Source organism: Saprolegnia diclina, assembly GCF_000281045.1.
Source record: "Saprolegnia diclina VS20 unplaced genomic scaffold supercont1.67, whole genome shotgun sequence".
NCBI classification, from domain to species: Eukaryota; Oomycota; class Saprolegniomycetes; order Saprolegniales; family Saprolegniaceae; genus Saprolegnia; species Saprolegnia diclina.
In genome coordinates this window covers 213,667-214,123 of record NW_008246134.1, presented here as the reverse complement: position 1 = coordinate 214,123, position 457 = coordinate 213,667, and positions in this window count along the sequence as shown.

The following is a 457-nucleotide window of genomic DNA, read 5'->3' as shown; positions in this document are numbered from 1 at the left end:
TCAAGTACACTCGCTAGCACGTCAGGCTCGGCGACCGGGGCCGACGCTGGCGCATGGTCGTCGTACCGTCGGGCGAGGGCGTCGGCCAGCTCCATTCAGGTTCAGACTATATCGGTGCAATGAAATAGTGTTGATCGAAAAGCAAGATCAACTTCAACATCAGCAATGCAGCAGGACCCCTGGTCACCCAGGGGGTCAAGGCTTACCCTAGGGTAGACCCGCCATGATGGCCGCCCCCCGCCCCTCATACATCCCTGTTTGTAGATTGCCCCTAGGGTACGAGACCCCAGCCCAGCCCCCAGACCCCTATGACCGGATATGTACCGGATAACTGCCGGATAAAACAGATGACCTTCACTCATGAGTGATGGTCATCGGTGTGTCACACCGCTTGAGGAAATGCTCAGATGGGACGATGGCAACAGCCTCCTTGTCCGTCGACTGCATTTTCCTTCCG